Source organism: Papaver somniferum, chromosome 10 (assembly GCF_003573695.1).
Source record: "Papaver somniferum cultivar HN1 chromosome 10, ASM357369v1, whole genome shotgun sequence".
NCBI lineage: Eukaryota > Viridiplantae > Streptophyta > Magnoliopsida > Ranunculales > Papaveraceae > Papaver > Papaver somniferum.
In genome coordinates, this window is record NC_039367.1 from 86,412,292 (window position 1) to 86,427,564 (window position 15,273).

General features: G+C 39.2%; 2 pseudogenes; one reads left to right on the plus strand and one right to left on the minus strand.

The window, feature by feature from the left end:
- The first annotated feature begins 1,466 nt into the window (after nucleotides 1–1,466).
- LOC113315865 lies at nucleotides 1,467–10,698 on the plus strand (annotated as a pseudogene).
- Nucleotides 10,699–11,697: 999 nt separating this feature from the next.
- On the minus strand, nucleotides 11,698–15,054 carry LOC113315866 (annotated as a pseudogene).
- Between the last annotated feature and the right edge of the window lie 219 nt (nucleotides 15,055–15,273).

Consider the following 15,273-nt stretch of genomic DNA (forward strand, 5'->3'; position numbering starts at 1 on the left):
TAGGCTAGTGTCTGTAGCGGATTAATACAATATGTGTTCAATCTGGACTAGGTCCCGAGGTTGTTCTGCATTTGCGGTTTCCTCGTTAACAACACTTCTGGTGTCTATGTTATTTTTTTCGCATTATATTTTGTTATATAATTGAAATATCACAGGTTGTGCGTTGAATCGATCAATTGGTAAATCCAACCTTTGGTTGTTGATTGAAATTGATTGATCCTTGAACATTGGTCTTGGTACCTATTTTGGGATAAAACTGTTTCTGCCAGTTTTGATAAATTTGGGTGTGTTGATGAGAAACGAATTTATACCTAAACAAATACACTGCACGGGAGTACTTTAGATTCGGTAGATCAACTGTACAATCCTGGCCTAAACCAAAAAAGGGTCGTTCCAGTCTTGCTTTGGTCACAAAGTAAAGGAGAAGAGTTGGTCTTAGGGAGGGTGGCGAAGAAGGTGTTGAGACCAAAATGGTTAATTCTGAAGGTGTGGATATTTTATGACTTGTATCAAAATATGGATCTGGCTTGTGGAATGTAAGCTATCAATTATTTTTGTGTTTTTCTGGATACTTGTGTTGTTGTTAACCAAAACTTTGTTGTTTGGTCTAAATAGGTAGAAACCTATTTATACAATTCATAATTGAACGCACCCTGATCTCGTAGGAAGTGGGAGTAGTTGAGTGATGGAGAAACGGGGTAATGTGTAAATGCGAGAAACCACGTCCCCACTATGAAGGAAACGGGTTAGTTTACACCCACTACTTATTTCCGCCACTAACTTCCCGCTTTCCTGACACTTTCTTATAATGGGCGTGTTGTACGTTGCACGCTGTAACCGCCAGACCAATACCCTGATAAGTATCCCCTAGTTTGTGAAATGTTTGATGTCTTGGGTATTTTCGTGTAAAATATGTAGCAGATTGCCAAGTGGGTCTCGTATGCAAGACCTATCTATTCTGATTAATTGTATGCATGCCAACTAAGTAGCAGATAGCCATGTGTGGCAATTCATAGTCAGAGGACTTGCCGCAGGAGAATAACGTGTGATGCTATTAGGTTAGTCTTGGTTGGTCGCGTAAGACTTACCATAAGCCGATAAATTTTGTGGCGAGTTTGGACGGCTGAGATTGTAATTAGGGAGAGAGGATGGTCGTTGATTATGGCCACATTCCGTTAGCACCTATTAATGATACAATGGCATAGCCGCGCCTGTGGCGTGGTGGCATGTACAAAGCTAGGATTTGGTGCGGTGGCCAAAGTTAGGGCTTGGAGGCATAGACAAGGCTAGGATTTGGCGCCTTGGCCAAAGTTAGGAATTGGTGGCATGTCCAAGATTAGGATTTGGCGTCGCGGCCAAAGTTAGGGCTTGGCGGATGGGATTTGGCGTCGCGGCCAAAGTTAGGGCTTGGCGGCATGGCCAAGGATGGGATTTTGGCGTCGTGGCCAAAATTAAGACTTGGGGGCATGGCTCGTGCTGGTCAAGGAAAAGCAATGGCTCAGACCTTAACTTTTTATATTGATACAAGAATGTGTCTAATTTTTAATAAGCATGACCTCTGCGGGTATGACTGAAAACACTCGTGCTGTGCACCAATTTGTCATTTTGTACCGACATCAGTTTTGTTAGTGCAGTTACCTTATGCATGTGCAGCAAATTTAAGGTGTGTTTGGTCAAGAGGCTTTGGTATCAGGAGTTCAAACTCAGACATTTCAATATCGAATTGCCTGTGGTCATTCTACTCGTGGACCTTAAAATCATGTATTGAGTAGGATAGAGTTGTCTAGTCAACCTTAAGACGCTTTCTCAAGAAAACAATATAGTACTCATATGATATGGTGCATAAATGCCTAGTCTTGATCATTGACGTATTATCTTTCAAAAGTCATTGGTGAATTAATACTTAACGTTTTACTTGTGCATATACTGTTAGGGTGTTGACTTTATGCTGGATGATGACATGATTAAGGATGATGATGATAGGGAGGCCTGTCAAGACATAATCAACAATTTCAATCTTACTGAAGGCTATCTCAATCTTGCTCGTGACATTGAGGTCATGGAACCAAAGTCTCCTGAAGATATCTACAAGGTAACAATCAACAATCAATGATGAATGATGATTAGTTAATTTCTATATAATTATGAGGGGAACTTATGGGGTTCTTGTGGCAGAAATGCATCCTGGTATCCATCTGTGGTGATACACCTTCGCCACTATGTTGCATAATTTTTTACGCAGTTGCTTGTTTTATCGTGGTTTTGCAGCCGTCATTGTGTATGATTTATTGGCTTATTTGTTTTCTAGGTGCACTTGATTGACGGCAGGGCTAGTGCTGGTGCGAGTGTTGATTCCGCCAGGCAGAACTTAGCTGCTACGTTTGTAAATGCTTTCGTAAATGCTGGTTTTGGTCAGGTAAATATGTAACACGAGTTTTCTGTTTTTGTTATTAACATTGCCCAGTGTTCTGAAGATTTAATTTTCTCCAGGATCAGTTGATGACAGTTCCTTCAGATTCTTCAAGTGGTGGCTCTACAGGAAGCTGGCTTTTTAAGAACAAGGAACATGGGAAGGCTAGTGCTGCAGCAAGTCTGGTATGAGGCACAGTTTCTTATTATTTTTTTACTCTGATTTCTGGTGATATATTTATGCATTTTTTCATGGTTGTAGGGTATGATTTGTCATGGGACGTGGACAATGGGCTTGCTCAACTGGATAAGTATATCCACAGCAGTGACAACCATGTCATTGCAGGGGCATTGTTAGGTGTTGGGATTGTAAATTGCAGTGTCATCCACGACTTTGACCCAGTGAGTTTTTTTTTTCCATTCACACTTATCTAATCATGTCTTTTATATACTGAGCTGATGTCTTACACTATCCGTCCTATCAGGCAATGGCGCTTCTAAAAGACTATGTAAATAATGAAGATTCAACTGTTCGTATTGGAGCCATTATGGGATTAGGTTTGGCATATGCAGGGACCAAAAATAAGCAGGTAAATTTCCGGTTTGAAACTTCAATGAGAGTTGAATTTATGCTTCGCATGTAAAAGGTTTTTCATCATGGTTGTTAGGTCTTCCGACGTGAAGAAAAAAAATCTTGTGGTTCTATGGATGGAAGGGCCTGGGTTTTTTGTCTGCGCTTGTATGTTTCTTTATTTGGCTCATTCAAATTGGGGATAATTAAACTATTGCACATGGCATTGAGTCAGCGGTTATCAGTTTAGCTCTTATAGCGAGAGTAATTAGTTGTCATATTGTTTACTGTTCAAGAGTGTGAGACACGACGGCTTGTTCTGCTGTCAAGATGTTTGTTAGAGAATGCTGATTTCTTTACCCTTTTTGTCTTTAATTTATTGGTAATGTAGTAGATGTGTGTTTGAATAAGTGAATCATTCTGCAGATTTATGAGCAGATTCATCTGAAATTATCTCCAATTCTAGGGGATACAAAGGCACCTCTTCATGTGATTGCGTTTGCAGAAATCTCATTGGGCTTGGTCTTTGTGGGTTCTTGCAATAAGGATGTTGCTCATTCTATTATTTTGGAACGATTTTTTGGGGACTACTCTAAATTGGTGGGGACTACTATTCGATAGGAATGTCCACCCTAAATTCTTAAGGGGTGTCCTAATAATTAGAGGAGACTAATCTGTCCTCCCCCTATTAACTTATCCTAATAATCCATAATTAATCCTAATAACCCACTAATCTAAACATTAACCCAAAATAAAACTGATTAATAAATATCCTAATATAAAACGTATTAATAGCATTCTATTCTTCTTTTTCTTCTTCTTCTTCTGCTTAAAACGTTAACATCGTCAATAATCGTCGATTCGAAAAAAATTCATCGTCGATTAATCAAATCAATAAAAATGCCTCCCAAGCAGACTCCAAGGATTCCAGGATTGAGTCCGGGACTCACAAGTATAGCCAATCTCCTAAATCAATATCAAATTGATAAACAACTTCAACCGAAGGTTAGCGATCAAACAGGAACCGGGAAGGTTGATTCGACTACAATGCAAATACGCGGGTAATTTTCTTCATACCCATTCCTTTTAATTCGTTTTTTGTTGAAGAAATCGATTAAAAATCGTCAAAACCAATTGAAAATAGAAGTTATAGTAGACTTTTCGGCTAGCAAAATTTTGAAAACCCTAGTTTTTCGGTAACCGAACTTTCAATATGAAGAACAGTTCGGCAATGTCGCAAACTTTATCCATATTTCGGTGTAGTTCGGTTAGATCAAATAAAATCTTGTGTAACCGAACTTTTTCTTTAGTATAGGAAATATCCGTTCGGTGTAGTCGATAAATTATATAGGTAACCGAACTTTGGTATAGCATAGTTCGGTGAGCTCGCGAAACAAAAGCCTAGATATTCCTAACCGAACTTCTTCTTTAGTATGGAAAATTTGAGTTCGGTGTAGTTGATAAACTATGCTGAACTTTGGTATAGCATAGTTCGGTGAGCTCGCAAAATAAAAGAAAATATATTCCTAAACGAACTTCTTCTTTAGAATTGGAAATCTGAGTTCGGTTTAGTAGATAAATTACATAGGTAACCGAACTTTGGTATAACATAGTTCGGTTAGCTCACAATTTCAAATAGGTAACCGAACTATGGTTTGTTAACACCAAATATGTAGTTCGGTTACGTCCCAACTCATGCTAGATAATTGAACCTTTAGTTCGGCTATTTCACAACTCATGTAAGCTTGCCGAACTTTAGTCTGTTTTACAACTTGTGTTTGATTTAGTCTCATGTTATTGATTTATTTGAAAAGAAAATATTATGTTTAGCTAATATTGTGTTTTCATTCATTAGGAAGAAAGGAAAGAGATCTAATCCCCATCTAGATAAAGATTTGAGAACTCCCACCCCTCGTGGTAGAGTACATTTGGATTTCCGAAACCGTGGTAAAAATGCTAAAAATGCTACTAAAGAGGTGATGGAGAATGATGAAGAACAAAATGATGATGAAGAAGAGCAAGGAAATGAAGCCACTACAAATGAAGAGGTTGAAGAACAAAGAGAACAAGTTGAAGATGTAGATGAAGATCAGTTGGAAGAAGAATGACAAGAGGAAGAGGAAGAAGGGGATGCAAATAAGGGAGATGAGGGGGATGAGGAAGAGGAAGAAGATGAACAAGAGGAGGAAGAGGAATAAGATGAGGACTTGCAAAATCTACAAATTTTTCCCGTTGAAGAGAAAAGGAAGCCGAATCCGCCGGGTCCTAGATATTCACACATTCCCTCTGATGATTTGTGTTTGTCACCCGTGAGCCCAACTTATGGTACTCCACTTGATGGAGGGGAAACATTGTTTGGCTACAAACACTCATGGGATGTGAAGATCTATGCGACAAAGGTATGCTTAAGTTCATTCTTAACTAGTAAAACAAGTTTAAGATATTGTGGACATATGTTTCGTTAAGTATTAATAGTGTGATGTTATTTTTATAGGATCATAATGATGCAATTCGTCTTATTCGTCGTCAAAAGGCTTCCGCATGGGATCTTTCGAAGGAGTGTCAAGAGTTTCAGGACAAGGTTAAAGAATGCGTGTTGTGGAGAGCCTTTGAGTTGGCACATAAGGACTTTGACACTGTTGTCATTTCTTCATTTATAAAGAAGTATTATCCGGAGAGATATACCATGCATCTTCCATTCGGAGAGATGGCAATTACTCCTGATGATTTCATGAGAATCACCAGCCTACCAGTGGAAGGTAAATGTCTTCGAGAAGGCTACAAACAATTGATGAGTTATGAAGCTCTTGCGGCATTGACTCTAAAGTGTCTGGGATGGGATCCAAGAAAGGCCCAATGTGAGTTTAGACGTTCCGTGAAGGAACCTAAACGTGGAGATGAGTATAATCCAAAGTAAGCAAATGGAACTTCGAAGAAGATGGTGAAGAACTTCAAGCTGGTAAGGTTGAAGGAAGCATTTGCGGATACAGCTAAGAAGGTAAAGAGTGGATGGTTGGTGATGGACGAGGAGAATCTTAAGCACCATGTCACTGCTTATTGGTTATATCATCTAGGAACTGTTATTTTCCCTGACACTTCAGGAAATAGGGTGGATGCACATTATCTACAGATTTTGGAGAATCTCGATGAGATTAACAACTACTCATGGTCCACCGGGGTGCTTGCATTTGTGTTAGGAGAGATGGGTAAAGGGTCGAGGATTAAGACAACTCAAATTGGAGGTTACTTAACTCTTATTCAAGTGACCTTCTATATTGTTACTTAACTCTTATTCGCTAATATTTTCTGTTTCCAATTCAATTACATCTATGTGTTTAATACTTTTGTTTTTTCGCATAAGTTTGGATCTACGACCACTTCCCTTCACTGAAATTGGCTATGGAAAAGAAACCTTATATCTATGCCCAACCTACAACAGGAAAATGGTTGTTTTTGGATGCACAAAAGAATTCTAAAGAAGATCGGTTGTCTTCGTTGAGGGAGAAATTGGATAATTTGACGGTGAACAATGTGGTGTTTCACCCATACACGGTACCCGATGATGAAGATGTACCTGAAGACGAAATGCAAGGTTACTCAGTCGTCTCGGGTTACTATGAACCAATTTGGTATCCTAACGGCTACGCGATCTATAATCCAAGGAGAGTACTAAGACAACTTTCTTGTGTCCAAATGGATCCAGACGTGGAGAAAGAAAATTTTGAGTTGCAGGTTCGAGGAACGAAGAACACCGAGAACTATTGAAGAGGGATCGACAAGGAGAAGGTTCAAGCCGCAACGCTCGTGGAAGAGATGGATCCGGTGGAATAGTTCAAGCCCCAACTGATGAGGGAATTCAACAAAACACTCGTGGTAAAAGAGTTCGTCGTAGTGGTCGTTGAATCCCTTATTTTATTTTATGGATTTTATGTGTTTTGAACAATTAGTTAGGGAGTTTGGTATGTATAACACTTTTATATTTATTTAAATTGGGTCTGTGTTTCAATTTTATATTTGGCTCATATTAGCTTGCAACATTATATTGAATGCAAAGGCTACAGGGAAGAGTTCGGCTAGGCAGAAATTCAAATCAGAAAACCGAACATCTAGTTCGGCAACCTGCAACTGATTACCAGGCAACCGAAACCCAGTTCAGCGACCTGGAACTTTTGACCAGGTCCCCGAACAATAAGTTTGGCATCATGTGAAATTTGACCAGGTCATCGAACTACTTGTTCGGCAACCTGGCAAATCTGACAAGGGCACCGAACTCTTAGTTCGGTGACCTCCACATATTTCAGGTTGCCGAACTACTCTCTGTACAGAAAATGGAAGATTTAGGAGATCAGTTCGGTTAACTGGAAATTTTGCGATCTAAGCTCGCAAAATATAGTTACCTTGCCGAAATACTCTCTGTGGACTCAAATTTTTCTTTGTCCACAAGTTGAAAGACTCATTCTCTTCATTCAAAAATCACAAAAATGCACTGTTAAGTTTGATTTAGAGTGATTTCTGTATTACTTATATGTTTAATTTAGGTTTGTTAAGTTCGGCAACCTCGTAAAATTACTCTGATAGACGAACATGGTGTTCAGTTATATTTTCTCTAGAAATATTTTGCAACCTTGCCGAACTAAGCTTGACTATTTTTCTCCTTAGAGGTTCGGCAAACAGATTAGAACACATCTGTTCGGTTACCTAAGCTTATATAAGATCTAGCCGAACTATTATCTGTATACTCTGTAACAAATAGTTCGGCGACGTTTTCTGGAAATACATAACCGAACTCTGAAAAACCTCCATTAAAATTGAGTTCGGTTACCTGTGTTTTCTTAATCAAGTAACCGATCTGTATATACAGAACTGTTCGGTTACGTCGCAAGGCAGGTTAGTTAAATGAACCACTTTGACCTAGCCAAAATTTCTTCCTGAAATTTTAGATTTTGCCAATTTTTTGCACAATTCAAGCTACATTAACTAAATTTGAGCAATACATGAGTACCCATAACTTCATCTTCTGATTGTGGTTAATAAAATCCATCATTTGGCTCGTCACATTGAGTTTGGATACACCCTTCTTTTTGTTCATCTTTTCTTCTTCTTCTTCTTTCTCTCAATAATTCTGATTCTAACAAACCTATCGTATTATTAACTCACTAATCACTAACTAATTATTACACTAACACTAATAAATTATTACACTAACACTAATTTGAGTTTCAAGGACCTTTTTGGTATTAACAAAAAATTAGGATAAGGAGTGACCCAAAATTACTTCCACTATCCACCCAAATAGTTCCCCACCAAAAAGGGAGTAGTCCCCCAAAAAATGGTTCTTATTTTGGCGTTAGTGAACCGAACTGAGGCCGAACTTGGTGAGCCTCTCACTCGTGTTCTACCACTTGGTCTAGGCCTTCTCTACCTTGGAAAAAAGGTAACTAGCATTTCAGCATTCACTTTGAGGGGCCTAAATTAAGGCATTTACACTTTAATCTGTTCTGTATTAGGCATTTATAACTTCCAAACTTGTGTGATTGGCAGGAAAGAGTGGAGGCTACTGCAGAAGTTTCCAAGACTTATCATAAAAAAATAAAGAAACATTTTGACATGACCTTATTATCTTGTGCCTATGCTGGCACTGGAAATGTCCTTAAGGTGTCTCACTCTATTTGTCACTATTGTAGCACTTGAGAAAATCCATTGGTTGCATGGGTGAGCTATAATGTCTTCATTATTCTTACAGGTTCAGCATCTTCTGGGACAATGTTCACAACATCTTGAGAAGGGTGAGACCCATCAAGGACCTGCTGTGCTTGGAATTGCTATGGTAGCAATGTCGGAAGTTCTGGGCCTTGATATGTCAATTCGGTCACTAGAACACTTGTTGCAATATGGAGAGCAAAATATCCGCCGCGCTGTTCCGTTGACTCTTGGACTCCTCTGCATATCCAACCCAAAGGTATCCAGCCTTGCAATGGCGACATACATACTATTGTTATCTGCTGGTAGCTAATCAGTTGATTTGTACTACCATTTCCCCACTCGTTTGACATACACCAATACATGCTGCGCTTCCACGGCGAACCACTGGCTGTTTGTGGTCGGTAGAGCCTCTACTGCTCTAGTTTGTCATTCTAGAGAACATTTGAAACCATTTCCCCATAATTTGGTTTTCCTGCTGCAAATTTCCTTACCTTCTAAAATTGTGGCATGTAATTGAGTACGCCAGGAGGGGGAGGTGATAGGGACTAGATATGGTTATTGCTACTTCAATGAGGGGGAGGTGATAGGGACTCACTCCACATTTGAGTTCTCTGAATTAAACGAAGAACCATTTAAGGAATGTAGAACCTATGTTAGGAAAAGCAAGGGCTCAAGCAAGAAGATCAATACACGAAAGAATACTCCTATCTGTTATTCAAATCTGTATAATGTTCTTTCTGCAGATTCAGAAATTGATGAGCCTCCAAAGAGCAGTGAACAAGTTTCAAGAATAGAAGAGGATAATAGTCATGTTCAAGGATCCTTAGTCGATATCGAAGCTAATTCTAGTAAAGATGACCAAGGTTTTGAAGAGCAAGAGGATGGGGATGCTGGTGAGGATGCGAGCAAAGATTCTGAGTATGAGATGGAGGTGGCAGTAATGACTTGTGATGAATCGACGGAAGAGTCAGATGAAGAACATATCTCTACGGAGAAGTTGAAGTCAGTTGATGAGGTGTCTCGATGGCTACCAATGATTAAACAAGAAAATATGGACAAACTTGTGATGTTTAGTTCCTCTCTAGGTGTTACTCGTGGAGGTAAAGAAGCTGAGGTTAAGAACATCTTTGGTGGTATCGTAGATAGATATCACTCCTCAAAATTGGTCAAGGATTTGGGTCCTAGCAATGAAGATTTGGGTAGAGGGAAAAGAACCCCTATGCCCAAGAAGAAGTTATAAGGGCCTTGACGTTTTCGTGTGTTAATTTGATCTGGCATGTTATTGTGCTTAAGCTTTTTCTGTCGCGTTTTTCTTGTAGCTTGTTTGCTGGGTTGGCTTGTACCTTCCCTTGTTGCGCTTAAGCGCCGCTCATCTTGTGCCTCTTTTTTCCTTTTATAATAAAATTTTAACCTTTTTAAGTCAAAAAAAAATTTGAGTACGCTGAAATAAGAGCTATTGAGGAATTACCTGGTGCTGTTCTTTCTTTTCATGAAGTATTTGTAAATTCTGTTTATTTAACTTTGTATTCCTGGCTTAGGTAAATGTTATGGATGCACTAAGCAGGCTTAGCCATGACACAGACTCGGAAGTGGCAATGGTATGTTAGTGATGCAGAGCGTGGATTCCAACTGTGCAAAATGTTGTAACACATTTTGTCCTAATTCTGTAGCATAACTTGTTCTGTGTGTCTTGCAGGCAGCCACTATTTCTTTGGGATTGATAGGTGCTGGTACCAACAATGCTCGAATAGCCGGTATGCTTCGCAATCTTTCTAGTTACTATTACAAAGAAGCCAGCCTTCTCTTTTGTGTATGCCACTTATATGTTACATCTCTTTAGTATTTTTGAGTTATAAGTTACATCCATAATTGTTTGTACTAATTTTTCTTTTAATTATTATTATATGTGCAGGTTCGGATTGCTCAAGGTCTCGTGCATTTGGGAAAAGGATTACTAACACTTGCTCCTCATCATTCGGAGCGTTTCCTTCTGTCGCCGTAAGTAGAGCTTGCCCTAAAATTCACTTTTTTTGATCGATAGACTCCAGGATAGTCTACTTACGCCTAAAAGTTACATGTTCTTACTTGGAGTGGGCTAATCTACACTATTGATCATACTTTGTTTGACCTTTTTCCTAAACCGAAATATGTAGTCAAATGAAACTAGAAAAAAGAATTAGATTACTGATATCAATGATGTTTATATCAAGCCTCATAATAAGATTCACAGACCTTGAGCTTATCACAATCGGCATGCTTGAACGAGCCTTTATGGATATTTGCTGACATTTGTAGTATCTGTTGTTTTTTTATATTGACACTGTCTTTTTATTCTTTTTATTCTTCTGAATTTGGTAAGACTAAACTAAACTCTATAGCAGTTCGTGCTACAAAATCCTTCATTTCGAGTTAGGTTTAGAAAACCAAGACGTCCTCTTTTAAGTCTTACCTTCCACAGAGATGAGAAGCAGGGACGGAGCTAAGTATAGCTCAAGGCCGCACCGCTTTTTTTTTGTTAATTTTTAAAAAAATCCTTCAAAGTTATTGTTATTTAATTTATCTATTTTTTTTTTTTTATAAATCCCCCTATATAAATTGTTTCTAGCTTAGCCTAGGATTTCTGGCTGCGTCCCCAACGAGAAGGCAACATTCATCATCACTTAAATAGACAAAAACAAAAAGTCAGGCATTCCAAAAATTGGGCTTGAGCTGGGTTAGCCAAGTGTAGACTGTGATACCAATGTAATACGCCAGGTTTGGGGTTTTGACTTTGCGCGGCTGTGGTGAAAGCATCAGTTAGTGACTTAGTGCTGCTACATACAATATCAGATGTAAGGTGAACCCTGTGATTATCGCAGGACTAGATGTTGCAACAATGGTTGTTATCCAAGTACAAATAGAGTTGGACACACGATTATAACTTCCGCAGAAGTCGAACTGAAGCCATACTCACTAATAGCATTTGACAGAAATTGTCATGAGCAGTTCACAATCAAAACCCTTCTTCGACGTCTCTAGAGATCCTCATCAAACTCATCATCTTCTGATTCTCCATTTGGATCATTCTCATCCAGCGGACCAAGCATAGAAGGGGACCCCGAAAATATTACTGTCACATCATTAATGCCTTCTTCAGATATGCAATTGTCATTGATATTCAACAAAACAAATCTAGGCTTACCAGCTACTGCTCGGGCCAAACATGTCGCCCCATCCTTGCTAATGAAATTTCCGGACATATCGACTTCCGTCAACTGGTCGTCACCATCTGCAAGTGCATCGCCAATGAAAAATGCACCTGTATCCGTCAGTCTATTTCCAGACAAGTTTAATTTAGTAAGAAACTGTTTGGAAGCTAAAACAACGGCAGCTACTGGAAGGATGCCGTTTAAAGACATATCCAAGACTTCGAGTGACGGGGCACATCACGTGAGAGCCTTCCCAACCTTTATTGCCCCCTCTGCTGGTAGATTTAGGTGAGCCAGGTGAACCTCAGTAAGACCAGCATTAGAAAGAAGAGCTGCAGCAAGATGTTTACCAGCTTCCCTGCCAAACATATTGTCCGAAAGATCAAGTTTTTTTAGATTACGACACTTTCCTAACGCCTCTATAAGAGCAACTCCTCCTTTGGAACCTATCCACGAGGTGGCACAGCAGAAATCCTCCAAAGAAGGAGAAGCTTCGACAATCTTGGCGATAAATACAGCTCCTTCATCTCCAGTCTTATTAAAATAAAAATGAAGAATTTTAAGGTTTTCTGTAGACGGAATTAGCTCAGTTACTGCTCTTGCAGCTTCCTTGGTGATATCATCATTCATCAAATATAGCTCTTCCAGGTTACTCTGAGATTTCAGAAGCGCACCAAGGCCCTAGCACCCTTCTCCCCCAAAGAATTGTTTGAGAGATCCAGAGTCTTCAAGCCACATCCTTCCAGTGCCAATGAGAATATCTCCATTACTTCAATGGCTTCTGATACAGACCTTCCAGCAACAATATTTGATAGGGACACTTCCGTCAATCGTTCCCTCATAGAAATTAAGATGGGTGCTGCGGCATGAGCAGCATCAACTCCAAAGCTCATAATGTGGAAGCATATCTTAGAATATGAGTTTTTGGGACATGCTTGTTGAAGTTCACCACCGACTTCGTTAGGTGTTCACACCTACCCAGATAAACCTAGAAATATCTGGACAGTTCTTCACACTCTAGAAATATCTAGAGTACGGTCAACCTTCTAGATTGTGACCAGAAATATCTAGCTAATAGGTTCTCTAGAAAGGTCTTGTTCAGTCGGTTCTTTTTGAGTCTCTAGATCATTCTCTAGGTCACTATAAATAGGGGATGTTATCCCCAATTGTATGCATCAAGCAAGTGAGTGAAAAATCAAAGTGAGTTGAGAGATCAGTTGAGAGCTAGTTGAGTGGTAGTGAAATCAATTCCAAGTAAGGTTTTGTGATTGTGTACAAAGCATTGTGTGTAAATTAAAACTTGTGATAAACAAAATTAAGTTTTCCACAAGTGAAACTCTGCCCACTTTGCTTCTCAAATTCATCAATGCCAATGGCTCTAAAAGTTTCTCAACCTGATCAGCATCAATAAGAACTCGCTGGTGTGTATATAACTTAAATAAAGTTTCACTATGATCAACCTGGATTCCAGTATCCATGGTCCCTGCAAGGACATGGTCAGAAGTATGTATTACTATCTGACAGAAACAAATTCAAAATTGCGCATTGAATTAAAACCCTGGAAGTTTAGATATCCAGGAAACATGAACAAGAAAGAAAAGGCTCAAACATGCATGAATAGTGAAAAAGATGCAGAGAGAAAATCAGTACCGCTGTTTCTGGCTGAAGATTTTGGGATTTTCTTTCTTCGCTGCGACCTGCGAGCGTTGAATCAGGTCGAAGTTCGGAAGACAGTTTTTGAGTTTTTCTTCCTTAGGGCTAGTCGTACGGACTTGGAAACGGGAAATTTGAGCATTTATATAGCTCAGTGTTGGCAAGGTTAAGGCCGGTTAGCGCCTTAGGGTAAATGAGCAGGTTACCAATAGGCCCATAATATTAGTACCTATTGGTAATTCCTACGGGTAAATACTGTCCCATTCCAACAAGTGCCACCAGGGGTGTTTGTTGAACACGACACTGAGCTTGGTTTTAGAATGTGCAAACAAGAAGTCTTAATTTCAACAACTACAACAATATACACACTTGGATCCGTACTTGGGTTTCTTCCATCGATTCTTCTTATCCCAGTATTAATTCATGCTATTGCAGATATACTCTCTCTGGAGTACGTAGAAATTTAGATGCCTAGTGGTTTTCAGCATGTGCACCCAAATGGCCGAGGAAATCACTAATCTATGCATCTCATACTTTCCGTATTAGCCACCTGAAGTCTGAAAACTGTCACTGGAAATCTCCACCATCAGATGCCCCTAAAATAATTAATTAATGCCCATGCATCTTTCCAGAAGGCTTATTTTTCTGTCTCGACGAGTAACGTATACACATGTCCATCAAGCAGAGTCTCATGCTTCAAAAAAAAATCAGGCAGAATTTTGGGAATTGTCTAAAAGCTATGAAATGGGATCAGCATCTCAACGGGAGTCATTTTGGAGCCTAACAACAAGGGTTTACTCCAAGAATGACCGCAAATCTTCTTTCGTAAATTATATCCTCAATGGAAATGCGACGTACCGCTTGGCCCACGTCATCACACCAAACATTATGGTGTGAAATCATAAATTTCTCCAAGGGGTGAAATCTCATTCTTAATAAGACAGTATAAGTAAAAATGGCTTCACTATTACCAAAACAAGAGTATTCAAACCAAAAGAATTTAAAACAAGCTCTAAAAAAAAAATAGGCATACGTGCCATTGCGCCTAATATGACATCCATCATCAAGCATCAGCATCAATGACCATAGAACATCCCTTGTGCACCGTAGGACAATCGGAAGCAAGGGCTCAGATTAATAACACATCTACCAAAGGGGAAAGAAAGGTAGATTAGGTCAGTGTTTATATAAATAATGAAAGAGAACATATACATACGTTATGTTGAGGTTATTAGTCCCACATGGTTGGACAACTTAAGATCCTGCGGTTTATAACTCTATGGGCCATTCCATTCATTGTCAATTGGTTTTGAGTTAGATGCCCGTAGACTTTAACACGTTAGTAATTAATTAGTACCTGAGAGGAAGTCTTTTGCATTTTCCATTATCATCTAACCAGAGTTCACCACCACAAGTCAATCCCATGCCATGTCTGCTTAATCCAACATTGCCCATAAATATCATCACAAGATCTAGCATGAGAAAACCAGGCAGAAACGTAGACAAAGACCACTTGCCAGCTTTTCTCATCTCTACGTAAATACTTCAGGTGTAGCTGAGGTAAGTCATCCTTGGCTGCACCCACTACCTCTTTTCCACATGCAAGACCTTAAATGACTAAAATAGATAGTACCCCAAAGATCAATCAATTCCTATCTATATATGGCATAAGCAGAGATTTCAGCCAATCAAAAATAATCAAAACTGGACTTCAAAGAAAACAAGAATAGAAAAGAAAGAAAGATCTTT